Genomic DNA, 25,965 nt, shown 5'->3' on the forward strand with positions numbered 1-25,965 from the left:
GACACTGTCATTTCTGCTGTAGCCTCAGCAGCGACCAGGAGTCCCAGGCATTTTTAAATTGCCAGGCCCCAGGGCAGCTGCCTCCTTTCCTTCCTCCTCACCCTTATCCTCCCTACCCAATACCCCTCACCCTGTTGGAGTGCCTAACATCTGCTGGTTAGTTGTGACTTTGTTAGGGCAGTTATTGTATTGGATTTTTTTTAAAGATAAGACAGATTTGCATGGATGCAATATGATTGATTTCAGGATTTGATGAAATGTCAAGAGAAAAAGATAGGAATAGGATAGAAAGAAAGAAACAGTGGGGCACAAAATACGAGATGGGTTGGAAATGACCATATGATGTAGGACTTTACGTGCCTTTGCAGTGATTGCAGTTAAATCTCTTTTCTGGTGGGCTGAGGCCTGGCTGTCAGGATAGTATGGGAATCTTTGGCACTCACCAGTGAAAACAGTTTTTGAAACAAGGGCTGGGCCAGATGGCCTTCCTCCGCGAAAGAAAGCCCTTTAGATGAGCTAGTCAGAGAGATGATCTGGGAGGAAATGAAGATGTGAGGAGTTGAGCTGGGATGCAATGTACCGGGATGTGGAAGAGAGAGCTGAACTGAACGAATAAAGTTTTTCTGAAAAAGGTTTGGTTTTTTTTTTGTTTTATTTGTTTTTAAGAAATCCAGAAAGCAAAAAAGCGGGCAGCAAAGTTTATTCCCCTCATTATTTTACTTACTATTCGGGCTGTTAGACTATTTTAGTCTAACTTTCAATTCTACATTATATTAACATAGCTTTGGGGGTTTGATTTAGCTTTTTTGTTTTCACTTTTTACAACATTCAGTGTTGCAAAAGACTTCTTTTTCATGGTTATTGTAACATTTTATGAACTTTTACACATTTTTTTTACCTCTCAGCTTACAATAGAGGTACATTTTTTAGGTCCAGTTGTCACAACTGTCACCTTCTCATTGGTCCATGCGATCATCTCCAAGAAGAGGAATCAAGGTGGACCTCCCAGCAGAAAGAGGATAAAATGGCTTCTCTCTTTTATCACATTGCTTCCCAAAAGCTGACAACACTTGGAAGGGAAAAGACTAAAATCTTGGGCCAGCAACCTGGGAGTCCTCCTGGTGGATGACCTATCCATCTTTGATAAACACCCTTAACCATACCGTGTCTATTTTCCAGCTCTTCAGGTTGCCTGCTAGCATGCTAGGGTAATAGTCATGTGAGTGCTTCGCTCCACCTGTCTTTGCAATGTTAACTCAGGCTGTGAATACTAAATGATAGCTGAGCAAAAATATGATAAGCAACACACAGACTTCCCTGTGGATGACTACCCAAATCAGTCTATTGACCACTGCCTGAAACTGAATACTGAATTAGTAAGAAAGTACACATGGTTGTATATGTGCTTTAAAGATTGGCACAGAATTACAGTGTGTGTCCTTGTTTTGTAACAAGCTCAAGTCAAGATTGTTATAAAGTAGCTTTGAAACCCAACAAGTTATTGCTTTTAACTAAGATTGTAGAACATTGTACATGTACCTACCAATGGTTTCATAGTGCTGATCAAGTTCTAGATGCATACTCAAACCAACTATATGAGCCTCTTCAATTGCACTGAATTTATATAGTATGTTAAATATAGGTGTTTGTTATAGTCATATCCTGGGGCTAATAATATATTGTGAGGAATTAACTTTAAAATGATTAACTACTTTAGATCCATTGGAAAGGAGATTTTGTTGAATTGGCATGGAAGTAATTGACCAACTTGTCTTGTGATTCAAATTGGATTGTTTTTCCTTTCTTACATTAGCAATACCACATTTGATAGCCAATGGCACTCGGGTTTTCAACTTTCCTGACCAGAGGCCACTGCCACAATTGGCATCCAGATCATCCAGTTAGTAAAGCTGGCAACCATAATTGGCACAAGTGAGCCCCTATTCTGAGGGACCATTAATCACAAATCTAAATGGTCAAATTCCCAAACTCATGATGGAGTGTGTTATTTTCCTTTATAGTTTTGTGATTTGATTCTCAAAACTTGAATATTTACTTTGAACAATTTTCTTGTTTGTTAGCCAAATCATAGTCCAATACTGTTTTTACCAGGCAGAGTCCACACTACAAACTATGAAGAATATGTTGTTAAACTAGAGAGAGAGAGAGAGAGAGAGAGAGAAGAGAAAAAAAGAAAGAAGGCCCAAGGACTCAAAACAAGTACTACTAACCAACAACAAGAATTACTTATAATGGCTTGTTTGCAGAAGGAATGAGCTAACAGCACACGCCTACTATCAACAGTAAGAAGGAACTGAAGGTTCAATGGGTCAGGTCTGTCCTTATGCTCTTAGCGCAAAGCATAAGGGATACCAAGTCACAGGTGTGGTCACCCCTATGAGTACCACTAGGGAAAACTCTCTGGCATTGATGCACAAGACATCCACCTACACCTAATGCAATGGACATATGCGATCACTCAAAGAAGAATCTCAATATCAGTTATTTTGCCAATATCAGCCTTATTTGTCTCTCATTAAAGTGAGGATGACGCTTTTCATTATTTAAATGGATATTGGATTGGCCTGATTTGATGTTAACTTTGCCTGCTGAACTTTTTCAGTGATATTTGTGGGAAAAAATTGACCATTAATAGTAAAAGACTACAGATAAAACATTTAAATTCAAAGTGTCTCAAAAACACTATGGGCAATTGCCTTGATATAGACATAAACTGCACCTCACCCAGTACCACTTGTAGACACAAAAGTGCATAGCATACATCATTAGAGCCTTGCAAATCTGCTGATATCCGTGGGTATCCACATCCATGGATGTGGATATGTCTCACTTTTACAGAAGTGGATATAAATTTTGTATCTAGAACCCTGCAAATATGCAGTATCTGTCGGTATCCACATCTGCGGATGCAGATATCCATGTCTCATTTTTGCAGATACAAATGCAGATGCAGATAAAAACTTCTGTTTCCAGGCAGGGCTCTATACATCCTCCTTCAGTGAAATCATCAGTCAAGAGGTTAACATATGGTGTCAGTTGCTTTATAGTTGCAGTCTTCAGTTAGATAATCTTGTTCTGAGTAATCATTTGGCTGCCTGTATTGCTGAGGTCTCATATTAACTGCAATCAGGTTAATTATAATGAGGTGGAATCTGGCCACTTTGTCTTTTTTCTGTCTTTCTCATATTGTAAGACTAGGGCTACATCTAGACTGCCGCTTTTTATTAGCAAAAGGTATACAAAATGTGCTCCGCCATTTGTATACCTTTTTCCAATAGTTTTGTCAGAAGAGGCTTTTCCGAAATTTGGCCCACCAACACTGGGCTAAATTTCAGAAAAACCTTCTCTTTCAGAAGAGCCCTTCTTCCTTGTGGCACAAGGAAGGCAGGGCTTCTGAAAGAGCACAGAACTGCTCGTCTGCAAAAAATGTCAGAAGAGCAGGTGCGTTCCCTGGACGTGGCAGAGTTTTTCCAGGATACTATCCCGGAAAAACTCCATAGTCTAGACATAGCCTAAGAGAACGGTGTTTTCCACTTTGGCTGTGTCTAGACTGGCAAGTTTTTCCACAAAAGCGGCTGCTTTTGCGGAAAAACTTGCCAGCTGTCTTCACTGGCCGCTTGATTTTGTGCAAGAGCACTGATGTACTTTGTAATGTACAAAATCAGTGCTTCTTGTGCAAATACTTTCACGCTCTCGTTCGGGCAAAAACCCTTTTCCGGAAATGCTTTTGTGCAAAAGGGCCAGTGTAGACAGCTAGAAACTGTTTTGCGCAAAAAAGCCCTGATGGCAAAAATGGCGATTGGGGCTTTCTTGCGCAAAACTGCGTCTAGATTGGCACGGACGCTTTTCCGCAAAAAGTGCATTTGCGGAAAATCATGCCAGTCTAGACATAGCCTTGGTGTCTATTTGATAAAATCAAAAAGGGATTCATGATGCACTTATAAGAAAGCAATTCTGGTGAAAATTGCAAAGCTTACCCTATTTTTTTGCTTGGTCTCCTGCATCCCATTACATTAATGCATAGGAATTCAGAGCCTTATGTCTTCAGAATACAACCACTTTTTTTATTACTTCATTGTACTGATATCAACTGCTCTAAATCAACTGTCTGCCATGTTAAAAACTGCATTTGCTGATTCCACAAAGCACCTAATTGCTCCAAGATTCATCGTTTTAGCCCTAAAAATTGTTGGTGTTCTAAGCTACAATTTGCACAACGCTCCATCATTTTCCATTCCTACTAGTTCTAGCCTATATTAATAGAATAATATCTCTTGCTCTGGGCTTTCCACTGAAAAGAGCTCCTGTGTGCAGCATGTGAAACATTAGTTAAGATAGTGATGAAGAAAAGTTTAGTGTCAGAGACAGAATATGTTAATATACTATCAAAAAGTGGGACTCGAAGGAATTAGTGGGAAGAGCTGAAACATGGGAGAAGAGAAATGTAAAGGCAGAGAAGAGACAGCAGATGAAAGGGGGAAAAGATGAGAATAAAAAGAGAAAAATAATGGGGAACAGCAGACAAAAATAGAAGGGGAAGCTAGGAAACAGAATAGCAGAGAAAGAAATGAAAACTTTGATGAGGAAAGAAGGGAATATGTGAGTGTGAAAGAATGGGAAAAGGGGGAAGACAAGAAAATAAAAAGGTATGTGGCAGGTGGGGAAAGAAAAGACAGAGAAGTGATTAATAGTAAACAGGAAAGAAAGTGATGGTACCAGAGTAGAAAGAACAGAGAAAATGGAGTTGATCAGGGAAAGTGAGAGAGAGAGATGGCTAATGGGACAAAGATAAAAGCATTTGGGAATCGATGGGTATTTGTGAGGATGGCCATGACCTACAGACATTTTTGTTTCGTCACTGTCTAATGTATGGCTTGTTCCTGGAAACTCGTAGGCTATGTCTAGACTGGCCCCTATTCCGAAATAGCCATGCTAATTTCCAACTTTGGAATAGGGAAATCCGCGGGGGATTTAAATCCCCCACGGAATTTATATAAACATGTCCGCCGCTTTTTTTCCGGCTTGGGGAAAAGCCGGAAAAAAGCGTCTAGACTTGCGTGATCCTCCGGAATAAAGCCCTTTTCCGGAGGATCTCTTATTCTCTTATTATCTCTTATTTCCTGAAGGTAGGAATAAGAGATCCTCCGGAAAAGGGCTTTATTCCGGAGGATCGCGCCAGTCTAGACGCTTTTTTCCGGCTTTTCCCCAAGCCGGAAAAAAAGTGGCGGACATGTTTATTTAAATCCCGCGGGGGATATTTAAATCCCCCGCGGATTTCCCTATTCCAAAGTTGGAAATTAGCATGGCTATTTCGGAATAGGGGCCAGTCTAGACGTAGCCTTAGGCTATCTCTACACTGCTTTTTGGGGCCCACAGGAGTGAGTCTGATGGTGTGGGCCAGCAGACTTGGGATAGTGGGGTTAATTGTATGCTTTGTTCACAGTGCTCAGAAGTTGGGGCACATGCTGAAGCATGGGCTCTGAAGCCTAAGGAGGGGAGTGGGTACAGTTAAGAATTAAACAATAAGATAAATCTCTAACCTTCAGGTCCCTTCTTTGTTGTCTTGGTAAGGTCCCTATCATCAATCCTCCACCAGCAAGAGCTCCTGTGGTGCTCCTCAGGAGCATGACAGCTCTGGGTTACTCTTTTTAAGTTCCTCCTCCAATCTGTGGAAGCTTTGCAGGTACAGTGGGAGGGGGATGCCTGGATTCAGAGTATCTCTTTAACCCCTTTCCTTCCAGTGTATAGTTTGTGAACCCCCTCACGGGACATAAGAGAATGCCTGCATGAATCAGATTGCAGGATCTGGGCCTTTCAAAGGATGCATAAATGCCCATTGGATGGTATCATTTAAATTGTATACCAAATATTTTTAAAATTGCTATTAGTAGTCATAGTATTACTGCAGTGTCTAGGAGCCCGAGCCATGGTCCAGGACCACACTGTGTTCTATGCAAACACAGAATAAAAGATGGTCTCTGTCCCAAGGATCTTACAGACTAAGTAAGACAAAAAAACCCCCAAGAAATAAGCAGTTTTATCAATAAATGTTATCTTATTTCAAGTTAACATAAGGACATTGCTGATCAAAATATTTCCATAAAGATGAAGTCTGTGATTTTTGCTACCTACAAGAGTTCCTCAGGGGCAAAAAGGCCTAATGACCCCAAAACCGCTACACAGGAGCAATTTAGGTCTCCACATATATAACAATTTCCATTACAAGTGCAATAAGGGCTGTATCCTGCTGTAACTGAAACATTTCCCAAGTCTATCTCAGCTTTTCAATCCCTGTAATTTTTCATTAGATCAAGAGTTACTCATTTGTGTTGGCAGTAAAGAAATTCCAATTTGAACTGCCTTGTATCTTCAATAGGAATTTTCCCAAAGTGCAGAAATAAAAATGTAAAACTTTGCTGTGTTTCATTACTTTTATTCTTTTGAACATTGCTTCTCTGAAAGCTCTGTGTGAAATTATTAGAAGACAGGTTTTGAAATGCTTGTGAAAGTAGATGCATATATGGGGCTCAAAGGGCCTTATTTAAAAAAGAAATTTGCCAGTTACCCAGATCGCTGGTTGGTTATGCCCATTCAAGGATACAGAATCCATCATTCGTATGATTATTTTTACATCTGAACTTTTTTTTATACTAGATAGATTTGAAACTTTCAGGGTCATTTGCCCAGCATGTAGTGGAATGTCCTGTGCTATAGATTCCAATTAGCAAGACCATGTTCAATGGTCTTGTACCACCAATGCTGTCTAACTGCTTTCCACTTGGCTTTATATGTTTCTTCTTTGTTGCAGCTGCAACCAGGTCTATCCACCCTTTGATGGAAAAATTTCAATTACCCCAGGGAGAAGCTTTTAGCTTTATTAAGCATTGAAGTCTATACATTTGTTCTTTAGTTGAAGATCAGTTCAAAAGAAGAGTTTCTGAGGAAGTAATCTGATAAATTAGGATAAGTCTTGTGGACTTTCACTGCTAATGTTTTTCTGTAATCTGAGCCTAAGAATCTGCCAACTCAATATACTGTTGAGCATTTCTTTAACATTTTTAGCCCCTGAGAGATGTTTCTTACACTTCTTTACAAGTAAATGGCTTTTTAGTGGTTGTGAGACTGCTGTGCTCTTGGCATAAAATTGATGTCACAGAAGACTGGATAGCTCAGGCACTATGTGACAGGATACAGAGCAGTTCATTAATTATGTTCTAGCTTAGGTGGACACTGAGAGAAAATTGTCCCTATTGTTGGCCATATGAATAAACTGGTGGTTTCAGTTCTTAGCTGATATCTGTCCATGTCACTGCAACTAATTTAGGTAATCTCAGAAGAGAAACAAAGGATGGGATACACATGGTGGCTGAACTACCTTCATGTTGTGAAGGTGGGCCTGCTAGGACAGTATGGTGGCAAACTGACATGGAGAAAAGCTTGTATTACTGCTATGTAAGCTATATCTCTTCTCTAGATACAAAGAGAGCTTCCCTTTCTAATGCTGTCAATCTTGTACCTTCCCTCATCAGTGCGTTCATTTATATAAATAAAAGAGGCTGTCACTTATATTTTTTAGTGTTTGAAAATTCCACAAAAGTTACACGTCAGTGATTTGAAATGGAATCCTTCATTATTGCCCCTATCTTGCAAATTAATTTATTTCTGCATTTGAAGTCCTAAATACCTCTTGAGAAAGCTGCACATATACGCTAACAATCTACCCATAAAGAGCAAACATGAGAGTTAGAAATTTAAAGAAGATAATCTTTTAGTTGTACGAAAATCCTGTCATTCTTGCTTTGCTGTTGTAAGCTTCACATTATAATGCTGCCTCTTTTTTCCTCCCTTACTTCAGTAGAGGTTCAATTCTTCCTAACTCATCCTGTTTTGAGTGATGGGGGAACACAGACTCATTCTGACATGCCAAGTACAGTTTATTGTTAACATCATCCTATTAATCAAAACAACTCTAGTGTTATTTAATGGAACATATTCTTGTAGCATTTCTCAAGAAAGAGTGTGAAGGAGAGACATATGTAACAGAGGAAAGAGTTTTCAAAACTTGGCATCCCACATGTGTGTGGATTTATGAAGCACTCTTTTTTGTTTAATAGGTGATAGCAACGATTAGCCCTGGTCTATACTAGGGCTTTATTTTGAAATAATCCCACTTAGGTAATTTGTAAGTAGAGCATCCACACTACCAAGCCCATTATTTTGAAATAAGGGACCACTTGTTTAAAAATCTGTACTCTTGCTTTTCTCGGGGAATAACGCTAATTTTGAAATAGTTATTTCGAAATAGTATTCGTGTGGATGCTCCGGTGCTGCTATTTTGAAATAACTAGTTTGAATTACTCTGAGAGTAATTACCCAGTGTTCCTGGGGCTCTAAGTTGAGGTGGCACATCCACATTCATGGAGCCTGCCTCAGACTTATTTCGATGCTTCCCCGTAGTAGGAACATGCTATTTTCATTTTGTAAAATCGGAAGTTTTGAAGTTTAATGTAGTTATTTTGAAATAGTTTCCTAGTGTAGACATGGCCTCAGTTTCAAGCACAGGTAGTAGAATTTACCCAAGCAAATGCCATTTTCTAGAGACAATACCCTTTTTAATTGTTCTGAAAACACACAATGATATACCCTACACTGTTCCAAGACATCAGACTACTACTACAAAAGGACTTTGAAGTTCTCTGCTGCGCAGTGGTCTCTTACAAGCCCTAATACCACTTAAGAAATGCATAAGCCATGTGCTGTCCCTCTGATAGGTATGGATTTCACTCATTACTAGTAATTAAATTTGTCACAAATAACTCCCTGCAAAACAATAAATAAATATAAAATAAGAAACCTAAAAGTTGTTTGGTCTCTTTATCACCAGTTCATGAAACCTAGGACAGAAGAGAAATAATTAATCATATACAAATTATGTTTACATTTAAGTCCCTCCAAAGATGTTTAGTTGGCACCAAAGCTTATTCTTCTCTTTAACAAAATGAAATCTGTCTTACATAAACTATTAAAGAGTGATTCTGCTCTGAACAGGGACTCTATAAAAACTGCCTCTGAGGCTCCATATCTATTGTCTCAATGATTTCTATACAAAATCTGATTTGTTGACAGACACAAAGATTTATTTTTCTAACTGCTGTCTCTGCAAACTCAACCTGGGATCTGCAACTCCATTTGGGTTCTTTCCTTCTGATGCATCCTCACCAGAAATAGAGATTCTGCATGTCATTTCAGGCTCACAGTTCCATTTGCAGAACATCTATTTCGGCAAATATCAGACAACCTATGCAATGTCCTTCCCTCTAACATACATTTGGACAGGAGTAACTGACTGAAACTTCATTAGCAAAACATTCTCATGATGAGGCAAAAAAAGGCACAAACTCCAGCCTAGTCCCTCTGAGTTGTGCTGTTCCCTGCAAGGCTAACAGGTGTAAAATGTAGTACAAATGCATTATTGCCATTAAAGTCAGCTAATAAGACTCAGCACTTTGTCCACAAAAAGTGGCAGTCTAGAGGGGGATCTGTCGAGAAAGAAAGCCTGTGAACCTCCTTTCAGGAGGCATATGGGATCTGTCGAAAAAGGCTTTCTTTCTTGATAGATCCCCCTCTTGACTGCTGCTTTTTGCCGACAAAGTGCTGAGTTGGCAAAAATGGCAGCCATTTTTAATGCAAATTAAGCACAGGATATTTAAATTCCAGCTTCATTTGCAATGTCGACCTGACTAATCTGCATCCTTCTGCCGACAGAGGGATGCAGTCTAGACATACCCTCAGGGGCACTGACCATCACGCTGGGCCTCTGGCCAAGGTTGGGGGGTTCCCCAACTCCATGCTCCCAGAAGGGGCAGGGCTGAGGGCAGCCAGACCTCCATGCCACCCAGAGCATGGTGCACCTCCTTTCCCCAGCCCTCATTAGCAGTGGCATTCACCAAGAGCTTTGGGCCCCCTTGAATCACAGGCCTTGGGGCAACTGTCCCCTTCCTACCCACAACGTCAGGTCTGGTATCCCTTCTGTAATAGGGTGGCTAACCCTAATAACATAGGTGGGAATGCATGGTTATTTTGCTGAATCACACTAGGTTCTCTGTCTTATAGTACAAGGTAATTTCTGCTGAATCATGCTGGCAGCTGCTGTTAAGGACTCCAGGACAGAGGAGCTGCTGAGCAAAATAAGAAAAAGCCAAGTCTAGAAAGGAAACTTATGCTAAGGTTTATGTGCTGCTTTTTGAGGGGACATCTACGTAGCAGGGCTAAAATTGAATTAAGCAATGCAACTTCAGCTATGTCAATTGCATAGCTTAAGTCGAAATAGCTTAACTTCGCTTCTGGCACTGTCTACACAGCAGGAAGTCAAAGGAAGAACACTCTTCCTTGACTTCCCCATATTCCTCGTGAAATGAGGGTTACTATGAGTCAGAGTAAGAAGTCCTCCAGCTTGACATTATTTCAAAATAAAGGCTTGTAGTGTAGAGGCGCACTATGTTATTTTGGAATAATGTCAGTTATTTCGAAATAACGCTGCTCTGTAGACATACCCTGAGTTATCAATAAAGCCAAATCCCAGGAAGGACGGGTATGGACACTAAAACTCTTTATGCTCTACTGAGGATGGGATACAAATGCAGCCTATTAGCAAGCCAAGGACAAAAGTTGCCCTCAGTACAAGACATAAAAAATATTGATCTGTACACATTGTTCAATCCAGTCTCCTAAATAAGCATCCTAATTTTCTAAAGAGCCCTTTACCTGCTGCACCCATTGAAATTAGCAGAAATTGTAGGTGCTCAGCATCTCTGAAAATGACATACAATTAGATAATTTAGTCACCCACAGCTGAGAAAATGTGGCCATGGTCTGAAATCTAAAGAGACAGCACAAGTCATAGACGAAAAGCACCAGAAGGGTTACTTTTACAGGGGCTTTGTTATGTGTGCTATAATGGAGAGGTGCCAGCGTTTTTCTAGCACAACTTAGCATTTGTATGTTTCTATGAATTTGAGGAGGAATTTGAAAGAAGAGGGATTGGTGTGTGGTATGTGGGATGGAGAGAATGTTCCAGCTATAGGAACCACGGTGGAAGAAGGAATGATAATAAAAGGACATGAAGGGAGAGGAAAGAGTAATTGGCAGTGTGGTGGGGGAAAGGGAAGAGGGAGGAAGTAGGACCAGCGATGCAGTGTGCAGTGCCTTGCAGAGAGGCACTTTCATTCACAACGAGCAAAGCTACAAGAATTATTAGGGAGAGGCATATGGCTAAGGAGTATCCACAGGTAAATTAAATACTAAGCTTAAAATTCAGTGTGCCCCAAATTCCATGAGACTGACCATAGTAGAACATAAGCTGCACCAGAAAAAAGAACTGGACTCCAGAAAAAAGACTTGAACCAATCCTGGATCATCTTGTTAGGTCAGTAAAAATCACTGTTACATCCATGATACACCAGATAAGGTTGGCAATAGCCCTTGCCTTTGTGCCTGCCCCTGAAAGCTCTAGTAGGAGCTCTGTGGCTGGAAGAGACACTTAACTCTGCTGCCTTGTGTGGCTGCATTACAATCAGTTATAAAATTACATGATCACCGGGCATCATTAGGTAAAGATGGCATAGATGCTAACCTTCACGAAAGCAAATCTTTTCTCTTATGGAGCATACATGCAATACCAAAAATTTTGCTCTAGCATAATGCTTTCACCCCTCTGATGCATTCTACAGCTGATGTGATATTAGATCATATTATCTTAGGAGTAGTATCTGCACATATAATTAAAGATTACATCTTTATACTGCATAATCTTTGCACCAGGGGAAAGTCAAGATTGGCTGCCCAAACAGAACTTATGAATTCTTACCACACAGCCTTAACACCGTATTAGTGGTGGTGGTGGTGTTTTTAAAAGGAGTATGCAAGTGTGAGATTAATGTACAAGGCACATTACAAAACAGCTATTCACGTAAATCCCAATCACTGAGTGTTACTTGTGTCTTGGGCCTTCGAGGTGAAGAAATCAAGCTCCTGCAATCAGATATGTTCTCTTCCCAAAACACATAGGGTGCATCTACGCAGCAGAGTTATTTCGGAATAACGGCTGTTATTTCGAAATAACAATGTGACCGTCTACAAAGCAATTCCATTATTTCAAAATAACCTGCTGAGGCTCTAAATTGAGGTAGCATGTCCATGTTAAGGAAGCCTACCTCGGACTAATTTTGAGGCTTCCCTGTAAAGTAGACGTGCTATTTCAAAATAAGTTATTTCAGAGTATTTCTTCTGGAATAATTTATTTCAAAATAAGCGTGCAGTGTAGATGTACTTGTATTGTCTCTCTGAGAAACAAACAAAACATAGGGCAGTAACTCAGATGTACGATGGCATGGGGTGATTAGGGTAGAATGATTGAGAAAAGTCGATTTTAAAGGGTATTTGTAAAGCTCTCTGCGTGAGAATCCCATTTACAGATCATATACCTTGGTATTTATATGCTTTAACCTGGGTATCTGCTCTTGTCAAGGTGACTTCACTTGTTCCTAGTGATGGTTGTGAGGTCAGTTAACAACCTACTTCACAAAGGAAGACTTCAAGGTACGTCAAGCCTTCCTCAGGAGCTAGTCTGGTGACCCAATGCTGTGGTAGGATACGGAAAAGAACTGATTTTTTTATTTTTTTTTTTAAGGGGAGAAGGCACTCTGCAAGGAAGTCAAGAGGGTGGCACAAACCTAGGAACAGCATGAAAGAGGAGTTCTGATCACAGCTGGGCGGAGGGACACATGTTCTGTTGCAGGAAGTCTTGTGGTTCTCATGGCGGCCCTATGGACATCCATCCATTGCCTTAGGCAGATGAACACTACTCTCATGATCTTGCAGACCTCAAAGATGCATTATAATCTGGACAAAATGTAAACTCTTCCTACAGCTTTTCCTCCTGCATCCCTCCCCCCCCCCCCCCCAATAGCTTGAATTCCCTCTTTCCAGGTCATGTCTTGAGTTCCACCCCATGCAGCTAGACATGAGCTCAGTGGAATCCAAAATCACTGTAATGTAAGGGGAGATGGACAGATTAAGAACTTGAGATCTTTAAACTATGATATATGGACTTCAGTAACTTAACCAGAGGTTATGCGTCTATTACAGGAGTAGATGGTGAGGTTCTGTGGCTTGTGATATGCAGAAGGTCAGACCAGATGATCATGATGGCTCCTTCTGACCTCCAAGTCTATGAGTGTAAAAGCTCCCTTAAGTTGTCTTTGATTTTCACAAAGACCATAGATTCACATCAGCTATTTAGTCAGCACAGAGATTTTCACAGTGGCAAGGCACCCACAAGAGTCTTGTGAGTCCATCCTGTGTATCAGTGGTGGCAGTACAACCCAAGTAGTAGGCCCTGCTGATCTGTCATTCCATAAGAATTGCCCATACCACTGACAATACTGTGCTAGCCAAATGTTCCCACTCATCTCGAAGAAGTACTCAGACATGCTGCTGAGGTCCAAAGGCCAGGTAACTGAGGAAGATAACATGAGCATGTTCTATCCCCCTCATGTCTTTGTTCCATCTTCATAGTCAACCCCATCCTTTTTGTCTTCACACCAAAGGAAAATCTGGGAATGCCCTGGACAGACCTAACTCTTCATTGCCTACTTCTGGTTTTGCCTTGTTTGAAAATTCCTGTTGGATGCCTAATAATAAAGCACATATGTTGAGTACACACCCACACCAGCACGCACAGCTAGCTTGCATACAAAATCATTCTTGAGGTGCACACACTGAGGTTCCAGGGGACTGTGTCCTTAGTTGGAGGAAATGCTATATATGCTAACTGGAAGGGTGTGTTCTGAGAATGCCAAACCTATGTCTTCCAGTCAGTACCTCTCCTCTGACAGTATCTGGAACCATGTGTGTTGACATCACTTGACCTTTATCTCCACCTCTCATATGTAGAGCACAGAAGCCTTGTGGCTGAGATGGCAGCTGGAAGATTTTTATTCCTGTTTTTTTTTTAATTTTTGTAATCTAAAGCAAGTATCTTCTCTTCATGTATCCACAACCATTCAGTCCAGGGAAGAAAAAAAAAAGAGCACGAGAGCCCTTGTTGGGTGGGAAACATGCAATAATATTTAAATTCATTATTTTCACAAATGAAGAGATGCCATAATTATTGCTATTTCTGTCACTTGTACAATCTGGATTTATTTTTTATACAGGGAGCAGCATGGCTCATGCTGGGTAGGGTACAGATACGGGTGTCTAGGACACAGGTCTCCTGCCCCCCAGCTGTAAAGCCTTTACAGCCTTCGTGCATAAGTTTGCCTACGGTAATACAGGGATAATACTTACTCATCTTTGTACAGTGTTTTGAGGTCTTCCGGTGCAGAGTAGCCCTGCAAGTGTTAAAATTTATTAGTAGCTGTCTCTAATTTTACACTGGTATTTAACAATTCAATCACTTTTTCCTACTGTTTTACTGGCAGCTGAAAATTTTGAAAAGTGAGTTGATGCGTAGTTTTCTAAAATATCCATTGTTTATATGGGGACCAAGTTGGAACAGGTTATTTCAAGAGTGTTTCTGAGATTAGGAGCAAAGAGCTTCCAATCTCTTTGTTGATCTTATACAAAAACCAGTCATAGCTGCTGACAGCACTCAAGAAGATCACAGGCATTGTTCCTTCTGTACCATCTATGTGGGGGTGCACTGTATCTCAAAAAAAAAAGGAGGCATAGTCCCTTCTCCATCATACTTGGCCACATATTACACTGAAGACAATTGGATAGGGCCAGTGCACCATGCTGTGCACTAGGGAAACTTGGGGAGGGCCAGCTTTGCTCCCCTTCTTGGGCTTGTGCCTTAAAAGGACAATCTAACCAATTCTGTACATCCTCAGCCTTAAATATCTGAAAAATAAACTAACAGCAGGCCACTTTTTCTTTTACATTTCCAGGAGGGCCTGAGCTAATGCTCACTGATGTCAATATAAGTCTTGACCGTGGGCTTTGACTCGGCCCCTCTCCAAATGAATATCTCCCTCTTCTCCATCTGTGGATCCAGATCCCCTTCTGGTGAGGGGAAAGCAGGAAGAGTTTACAGTGGAAAAAGAGTGACCAGTTCATAACAATACCAATTCTAATGAACATTAGGATTTCCATCTTTATAATAGATACATTTTATTATGCAGCAAATTCCATCGTTCACTCAGCTTCAGTCTGTTTAGTAACTCTGCCTTTAAATTTCTGAAACTTTTCCCTATAACTTAAACCTGCTGAAAATGTGAATACAGCCTCATCAAGCATTGTGCTATATGTTGTTCCACTGCTGCCATCTAGAGTATAAAGCAGTACAATAGCAAGAAACTGTCAAATGCATTTAATTAATGCCTGTTTGTATTAAACAGTGAATACATATCATCATATTCATTACTTTTTAAGTATTTTGTTCCACTGCTGCCACCTAGAGATATAAAATAAGTACAGTACTCATCCAGCTATACATATTTAATTAATGGTTATTTGTATTAATTGTAGATGATAGCTCACCTTTCTAATGTTTTTCCCTTATTGCCAGAGGTACTGTTTCTTTGTCCTTAACGGCAGTAAGGACAGTAGAATCTGACTTTAAAAGAATGTAACAAATCAGTTAAGTCAAATATTTAATTTGCTTTTTTATTTAAAAAAATGAGACTAGAGTTACAGAAAAACAAATGACTTTGCAAAGTGCTTTAATGGCACACACAATTATATATAAGCCTAAGGGATTGTAAAGAGATTAATGGGGACAATTAGACCCAGAAAAGAAGTATATTAGTAGTAAATGAGTGTGATAATTAAAGGAATGTGCAACAACAAATATATGTGACATACGACTGTATTTGAAACTGTAAAGGAGTTTCCCTTTGGTGCCTTGAGGGTAGCTGCATTATGAGCAGAAGGAATTTTAGTTATTCTTGTTCTTTTGGCATATTAAATTTCTAGGAAACTCTGAATGACTGAACTAGAAGACTGGACTCCTTCAAGGTCAAAGAGCAACCACTAGCTTACTATCTACATTGTTCCTTCCTTCTTTGGAGCCACTGTGTTTTGCTGACTTAATCACTTTAATAATCACCCTCTGCCTCTTTACTGGGATTCCTCATCTTGTCACGTTCACTATGAAAGTTAGCACATCCCATACCCTTGCTTGAAATTCTGTTGCAGTGCCTCACATCTCAGAGATTTCGTTCCTTTCTTTAAAGGTTTGACTGACAAACCAACCCAACCCAACCCTTTTCCTGGATTTTGACCACAGGTTGTTCTCAAGATGATTCTGGCTGGCTCCTGAAAATCCATAAGAATCACCCCCACAGCTCTCTCTTGTTTGCATCACATAATCTGACATGCCTGTCCACTGCCTTCTTACAAAATAAGACAGACCTGTCTGTGAAGTAATGTTATTTTCAAAACCATGCCTTTCTAGTTTTTTCCATACTTGGTCATAGCACTTGTTACAATGGTTTTGGACATTAACTGGACAATAAAATGTATTGCCCTATAATTTCCAAATACAGTAGGAAAACTATTGTGGGAAGCATTTAATGTAAGGAAGGAGATCATGATTTCATTCTAAAAGACACTCCTGTTCAATTTAGAAGCTTATAAGAAACTACTGTAATAAAGGTTTGACACACAGAAATGTTGGTATCAGACTTGCTTAAATTGCAGCCCCTGTCACATATGGGTCAGGCTAAAAAAGCTGTAGCCCAATCACTTGAAAGGAGTTAGTATCCAAGACTTGCTGAAACATCTCCCCTTGTACTGTCAGTAGCATCTTGGATATCTTTTAATTTAGATGTTATTTGTCCCTCCTGTACATTGACTTTGGTGAAGACAGAATCGTGGATTTTTTTTAATCAAATCCTTTTGCCTATAAGACTAAGGGCTTGTTATTTCATATTTGAATTGCTATTTCAAAGATAATTCCAAAAAGGAGGTATTTATGGCTGGTGAGCCATTACTGGAATCTAATTTGGAATCTCACTATGAGAAAATCATTATCCAATATGTTGTGTAACAGTTAAGTTTTTAAACATGAAGTACTAATTAACATTGCATAACATTTTGCTGATGAAGAAGGTGTTTTTAATAAAAATGGGTTACTGAAAAATGTTTTTGCATAAAAAGAATGTTATTGGTGACCATTTGTTTTCTATAATATTTGTCAAAACAAAATGTAAGAGCAAAACCTCAATTTATTTACATTTTTCATTTTGAAATTCTGGCTGTCGTCTCTACTTCGCCTGTTTTCCAAAAGTTAGAACATTGTGGTAAAATCCCCACTTTCCCTGACCTTACTATTGCAGTTGGAAAACAAGAACAAAATGTAGAATGTTCATTCTCAGAGTGAAAACAAAACTGTCACTTATAAATGAAAACTCGCCCATAACAGGCATACTGGGTCAAACCAATGGTCCAGCTAAACAATATCATATCCTGACTGACAGTGGCCAATGCCAGGTGATTCAGAGGAATGAACAGAACAGACAATCAATCATTGAGTGAGCCATCCCTTCCTGTTCATTTCCAACTTTTGGCAGTCAGAGGCTATGGCCACCAAGAGAATGAGGTTGCAACACTGACCATCTTAGCTAATATTCATTGATGGACCTATTCTCCATGAATGTAACCAGTTCTTTTTTGAATGCCATTATAGTTTCGGCTTTCACAATATCCCCTGGCAATGAGTTCCACAGATTGATGTGTGCTGTGTGAAAAAGTACTTCCTCTTTTGTTTTAAATCTCCTGCCTATCAATTTTATTGGATAATCCCTTATTCTTGTGTTATGTGAAAGAGTAAATGGCATTTTCTTATTCACTTTCTCCATGCCATTCATGATTTTACAGACTTCTATCATATCTCCCCTTAGTCTTCTCTTTTCCAAGCTGAAAAGTCCCAGGCTACATCTACACTATGGGGCTTTATCGGAAAAAGGTACGCAAATTGCACTCCACAATTTGTATACTTTTTTCCAATAGTTTTTTTGGAAGAGGCTTTTCTGAAATTTAGCCATCTACACTGGGCCAAATTTAGGAAAAAACCCTCTTTTGGAAGAGCCCTTCTTCCTCGGGGGAGGAGGAAGACAGGGCTTCTGAAAGAGCGTGTCTGCTTTTCCACACAAAAAAAAGGAGAAGAGCAGACAACATGTTCCCTGAAGTCTAGACATAGCTTTGATCGCTTTAGTCTTTGCTCATACGGAAGCTGTTACATGCCCTTATTCATTTTTGTTGTCCGTTCTCGCTCGCTCTCTCTCTCTCTCTCTTTCTTACAGTTCCCATTTTTTTTCCAGTTTGCACAACTGTAATAGATTGTAAGATAGGAAGAAGAGAGGAAGAAAGGCATGTTCCCATACTTAACATTGCCCAAAAGAAAACTGGAATTTCCTAAAGTAGATTTTTTCATATGGAATTCTTGTGTGGAAAAAAAATCTTGGTAGACAAATTCCCTCAGTAATCCAATAACAAGAAGCAAGTAATACCTGTGAAGTTATTTAAATATATTTGCATCAATCTTAGACCTATCTCAATCACCAATCTTTTTTACACAGAATAAGGTTCTTTTAATTTTTTTTTTATTTTAAATTACTCCTCACTTAGGGTATGTCTACACAGCAGCATTATTTCGGAATAATATAGTGCGCATGTACACTACAAGCCTTTATTTTGAAATAATGTCGAGCTGGAGGACTTCTTACTCTGACTCATGGTAACCCTCATTTCATGAGGAGTAAGAAAAGTGATCTTCCTTCAACTTCCTGCTGTGTGGACAGCGCCAAAAGCCGAATTAAGCTATTTTGACATCAGCTATGCAATTGACGTAGTTGAAGTTGCATAGCTTATTCTGACTTTAGCCATGCTGTGTAGACGTGTCCTTAAATACCATTTTTCTCAATGGCAACATAAGGTCTGGCGAGAAAAGAACATTTAGGGGTCTCCTCTTGCAGTTTCCATTACTCACATATATGCTGTGTTATGCTTAGTATCTATGACTCAAGCTATGTTTTGTTCTGACAATATTTTTTGCACAGAATCCCACCATATGTAACAAAATCTCTGTAGTTAAGCTAAGTTTTATATTTGGAGATACCTGGGGTTTTTATAGACAAGCATATGCCATTGGGTGATCATCTAGCCAAACCATGAATGTAACCTACATGAGGTTTTTGGGTGGTTCGGTTTTCAACCAAACATTCCCCTAGCTTGGTGGTAAAAAGAGTAAGGGTATGTCTACACTACCACCCTAGTTCGAACTAGGGTGGTAATGTAGGCAACCAGAGTTGCAAATGAAGCCCCGGATTTGAATTTCCCGGGCTTCTTTTGCATAAAGCCAGGCGCCGCCATTTTTAAATGTCCGCTAGTGCGTGTAGCCGCGCGGCACGGACTAGGTAGTTTGGACAAGGAAGCCTAGTCTGAACTACCTAGTCCGTGCTGCATGTAGCCACGCGGCACGGAGTCCGCACTAGCGGACATTTAAAAATGGCGGCGCCCAGCTTTATGCAAATGAAGCCCGGGAAATTCAAATCCCGGGCTTCATTTGCAACTCCAGTTGCCTACATTACCACCCTAGTTCGAACTAGGGTGGTAGTGTAGACATACCCTAAGTGAGTAAGGATGAGGGAGAGCAATCGATGGGGTAGCAGTTGGACGAGTGGGGTAGGGCCTAGAAGAAGGGCAAGGGCATTTGGTTTGGTTTGGTCAGAAAGTTGGCAACCTTAGATTGGGTGACCTGAGTTACTGTGTTCTTTATTAATCTCAAAATATTTCAGGAGTGATGCTTCAGTGACAATTTTTCCTTCAATTTCCAAAAACTATTATTTGCTAGCCTTTTTAATGTCATGTCATGCTATCATCAGCCTGCATTCTGAGTGGAACATTTAAGTGTGACAACTTAGGGATGAATGTGCTTAGATATGTTAACACGCCCATGTATTTCCCTCAGGCTTCCCGGTTACAGGGTCTCTTCTTCACAATTGTTTTCACCTGTTTGGGTGGAGTTCATCTTCATCACTGAATACATATTCTGTCTTATGTAACTAACCTCATTTGACCTGATCTAGTGTTTGGTTCCCGTTAAGTTAAAGTTCTGTTTCTTTGCATGCTACAAAATATTACTCAGTCTCTTAACACACCACTAATCATTTTCACTACAAATCAGCAGAGCAGGGTGCCAATAGCCCCTGTCCATGGGGAGGGCCCTGAGCTCCCTGCAGACAGAGGCTGCTCTGATATTTCACAGAGCAGCCTCTGTTCATGGTGAGCTGCCCCATGCTTAAACTAGCTCCCCACATGGACCGGCTTCTGCCTGCTGCCCTGCACGACTGTCTTTGTATGAGAGGCAGCTGTGCAGAGTGGCACACAGCTCTCCTGCATGCTCTCCATTTAAAACTCAGACTGGAGGGCTGGGACTGAGCCAGCCTGCCAGTCCAAGTTTTAAACACAGAGCATGTGGGAGGAAGAGGTGGTTGTTGCGATTAAGCAGGACCATTAACCAATAAGCAATAGCTTATCAACTAAATGGTCAATTAAAAGGATTTAGGGGTCACAGTTGGACCACAAGCTAAGTATGAGTCAACAGTGTGACATTGCTGGGAAAAAAAAGCAAACATGATTCTGGGATGCATTAACATGCATGTTGTGTGCAAGACATGAGAAATAATTATTCTGCTTTACCCTGCACTGTTAGGCTTCAACTGGAGTACAGTGCCCAGTTCTGGGGACCACATTTCAGGAAACATGGACAAATTGGAGAAGGTCCAGAGAACAACAACAAAAATGATTAAAGGTCTAGAAAGCATGACCTATGATGGAAGACTGAAAGAACTGGATTTGTATAGTTTGGGAAAGAGAAGACTGAGATGGACATGATAACTATTTCCAAGTCTCTAAAAGGTTCTTACAAGGAGGAGGGGAAAATATTCTTCTTAATTCCTGGTGACCGAACAAGAAGCAATGGGTTTAAATTGCAGCAAGGGCAGTGTAGGTTGAACATTACAAGACAGGGGCCAATAACCACTAACTCCAGTGGCTCTCACAGTTCTAACATGGCAGATGCTTTCAAGACACAACTGTGCCTCTTCTCATAGCTTGTCTTTTTAGTAACTTAAATAACAGCAAACAGATGTCAGCCTATACTTTCTCCTCAGATTTGGCTGTCCCTACCAGCAGGGATTTTCCTAAGAGATTTTCTATCTCAGCCACTTCTACACCAGAGAGGCATATCAATCATCTTTATATCTTGAAGTTAACACACTACACCTGTTAATATGAATCAGCAGTGGATACTTTGCATCTTTATGCAAGTTTAAGGTGATTCTAGAGTCCCATTTATCAATGGAGGGATACAGAAACTGCCTGCCAGCTTGGTCACAGAGCCTTATTTTCTCCAAATAGATATCGACCATAATTTTCTTTCATTCTTTCTTGGTCATATTTTTTTTTTCCAGACAGCACTTTTCTCTTCTTAGTTGGAATGGCTCAGAAGGGTTCCCCCAGATATAGTCCATCCCTTTGAGTGTCACAGGTTACAGAATGCCTCTGCTTGAACTATCACATTGTTCTGGTCAGCATCCCACTTCCTTCTGCTTCTCAAATATGTTTTTTTCACAGTGCAGTCCCTGGCTCCTTGTAAACAGCTAAAGAGACCCATATAAATTTCTCTGTCAGAGTTGCCTTTGTAACCTACGTGCTGTTTTGAACTGGAATCATTCCACAATCAATACCCAGCCTCTTTTGTAATTTCCAGTTAAAAAAAAAACACTGGACCAAATTTAGTTCTGGCATAAGCAGATGTACAGTGCTTCCCTTCCTCTCTCCTGTATCACTTTGCCCGCAAGATTTGTAATTAATATAATTCAATTGGCCTTTCTCCAGAACAGGGGTTTTGGAAAGAATTCATTTTGTGGGTATTGCCTGCTAGAAGATCCTTAATTTTTATTTAGCTGGTAATAATTCATAGTCCTCAAATTTTAACAGCTCATTCTTGAAGGGGGAATGGGAAATGTCTCTTTTTAGTGTTTCACTGTACCTGTATGGAGGTACCATAATCTGTTGGGCAGCTTATAAAAGAAATATCCATTTGGATTTCTTCAGAACATTCTTTTCTTTAACTTTTAACATATGTCTTTAACTTTTATTAAACCAGGAAAAATTATCTGAAGCCTCTAGGGCCTTGTCTATGCACAGGATGAAATAGATGGTCTTTAATACCATTTTTAAACAAACAACTGCAAACCCTCCTGTGGCCATTCTTAGGCCTGGTCTGTACTAGACCAGGAAGGTCTGCTTAAAGACCTTGAATCAGCTTACCTTAAGCAGAGCCTTGGCAGTGTCCAAACAGCAGGAGGCCAAAGGGAGCAAATACTCCTGTTGGTTTCCCTTACTCCTTGCAAAATGAGGAGTACCAGGCTGCCCTCAGCATTTGATTTAGCGGGTCTGTACTAGACCCACTAAATCGAACACCAGAAGATCGACCTCCAGAACACTGATCTTCCGGCAAATATAGGCGTGCCCTCAGAGTATGTCTGTGTAAGAGATAGAAGTGTAATTTCTATCTCAAGTAAACATACTCATGCTAGTTCTGACTGTAATAGTGTACTACAAAAAATAGCTATAGAGGTTTAAGCATTGAGACACGCAGTAACCACACATGTACGTACTTAGTGTCTTGGACAGGATCATAGTCAGGGCAACTAGCTCCTTATGCTGCTGGGTTCTCTTCGACAACACTTCTGTTTTTGATCAGAGTTAGTATGGGTATGTCTGCTCAAGCTGGAAATTATGCCTTCTAGCTACAGGGGAGGGCCACAAGCCTAGCGAGGGGTGTGTTTTGGTGGCTCTGTGATGGGGCAGGGTAAAAGAATAGCATAGGCAAGGTCCCATGCGATCTTTAGCCCCCACACGAAAGGCTTGATCTGGTGGAATGTGTCATGAGATTTGAAGCCATAAGAACCACATGCAAAGGGCCACTTCCTGTTTGCTGGTTCCCATCAGGCAACCCATCCTTCTTCCTCTGCTTGTCCAGATGGGGCTACAGCAGGGCAGTCTCCATGGGCTCTGCCTTTTGCTGCTGCAAGTGGGCTAGCAGCTGTGCTATGCAGGACTATGCCTAGAAGGTTTTACTTTGAAGCAATTCACTGTCATGGTACTCCATGGGGAGCTGCTCATGAGCCAGGTCGTGGCCTCAGGCAAGAGCTGCCTCCTCTCTCCCATGGACCCTGAGGGGCATATGGTCGTTGGGGTTAGGAATTCTTAGGGAGGTGAGGGCTGAGCCCCGTGGCCCAGGCACAGCTTTAGTGGGGAATCCTAGCTGCCTTAGGCTCTGGGCCATGCCCATGAGGGACTGCTTGTTGCCCTGTGCGACTTGAACTGGCAGCAATAGCAGCTCTTGGATATGCACTTAGCTGGCTTCACCCCAGTCAAATGCTCCCTCAGCAGTGCAACCAGTCTGCCCCCTGTCTGCAGAGCAGAATCTACCCGGTATCTTCTTTGTCCTTACCCTAGGTCCATTGCTGTTCCAGCAGGGCAGGGCAGTGGCTGAATTGATTGACCTAATCTGGGACTAGGTCTGATACACCTTGGCATGATTCTTACTCCTGTCACAGAGCCCCTATATCTGATTTACATGCTTCTGGTGACAGAGGCATATAGTCTAGACATACCCAAGAGTCCCTGGGGAAGTGACTGAGGAGCAGGAATGAGGACTTGCTGGTGCTGCTTGTGAGGAGAGATTCCCCTGGAAGGGGAAATCACAGAGTAACCTGGCTGGAAGGCTGTACTGAGACTCAGTGAGTGGGAAGAGAATTCTAACAGTGGAAGAGAAGAAAGGGCATGCTGAACTGGGAGGAGCCAAGCCCAGGATTGCCAGAAGGAGGTGCCACTTAGCAGGGAGTAGAGCATCCCATGACAGTTGTGCATAGGATTAGGCTGCATGCATGGCTGGTACCCCACAGACAACTAAGGAGAGACCACAAATACAGAGAGAAAGGGGCTCTGTGACAGGAGTAAGAATCATGCCATGACTTTGTCCTTTTGAGATGTGGTCAGCAATGTGATATAATCAGACACCTATTGAGGAATGTCCATTTTCATGCCAAATACAGGCTCCAAGTCCTCTGGTACAGCAGTTTAATAGATTAAAGGCCTACTTTAGACTAATGGGCATGGGGAGTGAAGATTGGGTGCTAAGAGAAGTAGAGCCACCCCTGGGTGAAGTTCTGCTTGCCCCCAAATGGTTCGTGCTTCATGAAATGTGCACACTGTGCTCAGAACGTAGGCTTGTCTGTGTCCCTGTCCTTTCTGAAAGGAATGGGAATGAACATAAACCATTACAGCAAGAATGGTGCTAAGGGCAGAACACTTGGGCTATATCTATATTCGCGGCTTCTTGCGCGAGTAATATGCAAATGAGGCTAAACATGGAATATCGCCAACCCTCATTTGCATATTACTCACGCAAGAAGTCGCGAGTGTAGACAAAGCCTTGGTCTTATTTTAGCTCATGTCTCTCCCACTACGCTGTGGAAGAGAGATTGCCTTTTTTGTCATGATGCACATCAGCCCTTCACAGGGAGTTGAAGGAGTGACTCCATTTGCATAGAATCTTCTATGTGACTATGGTTTCTCTTCTGTCCAGAGATGTTTGTACTACCAAACAAAAATGGGGCATGCACTACTCATTTCACTGCCACGCATGTGTCTGGGCTTAACAATGGCATAGCCAATGCTCTTAATTTCAGGTCAACAGATGCCAAGGAAGGGCTAGAATAGAAAGCAACATCCCTACGGAGACTTTGTTGCTAAAAGCCATAACTGTGGCCAAGAGAGTATTTACACCCCACACTTGTTTAGCTTATACAATGCTCTGTGAGGAGCTCCAAGGGTACTGAGTGTCTACACATGGCCTGGCTTATACTGGAGCTCCACATTTGGCAGGTTCATGGTCTTACTATAGATAACTGGTTACACAGAGTGGCCTTTTACTGCTAGTTTGTAGGCCATCTTGACCCCAACTGGGTATTCATGGCCTAGCAGGCATCTACCCTGGCTGCTAGGATATGGCACAGTGGCAGAAAGCCACTGACTTTACAGGTCCTGACATAATTAGTTGAGGTTCTTCCCTGGGCCTATCTTTAGTGGGGTCGGGCTATACTCTTCAAGGCAGCTTTTCTGATGGAATTCTTTGGGGGCTATAACCAAGCGCAACTCACTTCCATGGGCGCCTCCTGCTGGTCACTCAGAAATTAGCTTTTCAGCCCTGGATTGCCCCCTTTCATCTGGTGTCATGCCTGCTCTTACCTATTTTTATTTCCACCCGTAGGTACTGCCCTATCACAGTTCCTCCTATACCTACCTTGCCTCAGTGACTCACTGCCTATCTTAGTCTAGCCCCTTACCCAGTGTTTTCCCCAGGAGGGGCGTTCAAATTTATGGAGGAGGGGGGTGTCAGGGCCGATGAGGGGTGAGATCGTGAGAGTGAAGGTGGGCTGTATGGCATCCCAGTAAAAACTGAAAAATGTTTAGTGACCATTTTATTAGATTTAACTCGTTTTAAAATCACACAAATTAAAGTTGGCTACTCAAGCCTTCTATGAGCACTATGTCTACATCCTTCTTAGTTTCTTGTTATAATTTTGCACAACTCTGTTCATGAACTTCTCAAATGCAATGCGTTCATCTTCGGTGGCTTCTCGTGTATCCGGTACTTCCATTCCTTCAATTGATATGCTCATTAGTTCATTCACATGATCAGGCAGAAGGTGACTTCTTTCAGAACACAAAATTCTATTCGATGATGAAAAAGATCTCTCAACTGTAACTGTTGTGACTGGGAGTAGAAAGAGATGAATTCCTACTTCTTTCATCCCAGGAAACATAGCACAAAGATGTGGTCGAGCCACTAGTGATGATAAA

At 41.1% G+C, this 25,965-nt stretch overlaps 1 long non-coding RNA gene across 2 annotated transcripts in view; it reads right to left on the minus strand.

The window, feature by feature from the left end:
- Positions 1–25,965, minus strand: part of LOC112543929 (uncharacterized) — a 96,186-nt gene that overhangs the window by 5,095 nt on the left and 65,126 nt on the right. For both annotated transcript variants that reach the window (XR_012906313.2, XR_016350340.1), the window contains exons 3-4: positions 15,565–15,640; positions 14,371–14,414 (exon numbers count right to left, since the gene is read on the minus strand). This is a non-coding gene — a long non-coding RNA (uncharacterized LOC112543929). The remainder of the gene's footprint in view (positions 1–14,370; positions 14,415–15,564; positions 15,641–25,965) is intronic.

The sequence above is a fragment of the Pelodiscus sinensis genome, chromosome 10 (assembly GCF_052426305.1).
Source record: "Pelodiscus sinensis isolate ZL-2025 chromosome 10, ASM5242630v1, whole genome shotgun sequence".
Taxonomy (NCBI): Eukaryota; Metazoa; Chordata; order Testudines; family Trionychidae; genus Pelodiscus; species Pelodiscus sinensis.